This window comes from Pinus tabuliformis, chromosome 6 (assembly GCF_031772625.1).
Source record: "Pinus tabuliformis cultivar Carrire ecotype Pingquan chromosome 6, CPIR1, whole genome shotgun sequence".
Lineage (NCBI taxonomy): Eukaryota > Viridiplantae > Streptophyta > Pinopsida > Pinales > Pinaceae > Pinus > Pinus tabuliformis.
In genome coordinates, this window is record NC_142292.1 from 1,226,460,784 (window position 1) to 1,226,462,963 (window position 2,180).

The following is a 2,180-nucleotide window of genomic DNA, read 5'->3' on the forward strand; positions in this document are numbered from 1 at the left end:
TAGGCAGACCAGGAACTCAGCGAAAACCTAGCCTTCAGGTAACAACAACTCATTTTCAGATTTTTATTAAAACCCCTGAGGGGAAATCCTGTTTAGTGTGGGTACATGCAGGAAGCACTATCATGCAGCTGAAACAACAAATCTGGGCACTGTCCGGATATCCTGTTCAGACGCAAAATTTGGTCAGAGGCAGGTGGTCTCTCCAGGATAGTAGAACTTTGGGAAGTTATGAGATTAGTCCAGGAGAAACTATTGTCTTAAACCTCAGGCTGAGAGGAGGGGCTATGCCTCAGGGACAGCCAAGCTTCTCAGGAGGAGACAAGGGGAAGAAGACAGCTTCTCAGCATCAACCCAAAGGGTTTTCTTCCTACAAAAATATTCTTCAAGGCAACAGAGATTCAGGGGCCTCTCCAGATCAAGGCGGATATATACCCAGGCCATATATAGTAGATCAGCTAGGGGAAACTCCAGCCCTTAACTTTGATTCTTCAGGGATCGATGATTTCGTAAAGGACTATGAAACGCAGGCCCTAATCTGTCGTTTCAACAGTTTTTGGCCAAAACCCATGGATCTATTTCACTGGATTTTCACCAGTTGGACCATGGAATGTGATATACACTTATGCTCTAAGGGGTTTTTTATTGTCAGATTTGTATCCAGGGAAGTCAGGGATACAATCATTAATGCTGGACCTTGGTTCTGGGGAACGTCGGGACTGTTCATGACTCCATGGTTTCCAGATTTTGACCCAAACAAAATGACTGTATCCAAAGTACCGGTCTGGGTCCGCTTATACAACCTTCCCCTCCACTTCTGGAGTGAACAAGTTTTGGAAGGAATTGGGAACAACATAGGGAAATACATCAAAACAGATCTGGAGAGGATTGATGAAAGGGTCTACACTTTCGCACGCATTTGTGTGGAAGTAGATTTAAGCAAAGGGCTTCCAGACAATATAAGGTTGATCTACAAACAACAAAATTGGTTGCAAGCACTAGATTATGAAAACACAGCTTTCAGATGTAGGCTCTGCAGGCAAACAGGACATCTGCAAAGCACATGTCCAGAAGCCAAGAAAGCAAACGGCAAAAGAAAGCAGAAAGGGAAGCAGAGGAAAGGATGGCAATTTTCTCCCCCTAATGCAGAAGATGAAGAATCAGAAGCAGAAGAAGAAGATACTCCTGCAGAGAATGCTGAATCATCCCAAGAAATGGAGACCCAGAAGGAAACCACATTAGACAACAAGGTCTCACAGCTTCACCCAAATCAGGTAGAAAAGGGAAACGAGGATCATAGCATGGGAGGAATCAAACGACATCACCAGTCAGATACTTCAGATTCAGATAAGGAAGCAGGTTCTCAGAAAGCAGAAACACAGTTAGTCATAGCTTCGATCGAGCCCACCCAAGGAGAGTGGCGCAAGGTCGAAAAGAAAAAGGGAAGAAAAACCTGATGTGTAAAACCGAAACTCAGTTTTTCTTGCCCTCTCTTTTTTTCTCTTTTTTTTCTTCTATCTGCACGTTAGTTCCTTAACGTTGCGTGGGGTGCGGAAGCACTCGAGCCCAATGGGCAGATTATGGAAATGCTTCAATGCATCTGCTAGTGTAACTTTTCTTTTTTTTATAAAAAGTTACGATTTTTTCCACGGGAAAAAAGTAACCTAGGGTTTCAAGAACATCCGACCTGGAAGAGAAATCTAAATGTCTTATAATCTGCAGAAGAGCCCAACCCATAACTTTGAAGGAAAAAAGTTTCAAATGGTCTTGAGGATGTATTTACTTGTGAGTACACAAGAAACAAAGACTACATAAATATTTATCCATAAAAATAGTAAATGAAATATAGAGTGAAGAAGAAAGAAAGAGATTTGCAGAATAGCTATCTAAAAGAAATACATAAACCAAATACTCTTTTGAACTCTTTGCAAAACAAATACATATACATTAGTAAATGGTGTTTTTTAAATCCTCGACCTAAATTAGAAACCCTTTGAATAATAAATTTAAGGTATGCTAGAATTTAAAACCCTATAAACACCTCTTTAAGGAATCAAAGAAGAACGAAAAAATTTGGAATGAATACATATATATGTATATGTAAACACTCTTATAGAGTTAAAACCTTAAGGGCTTATAACAAAACTCTCTATGCAAACTAATTATCATATAAAATATTGTAT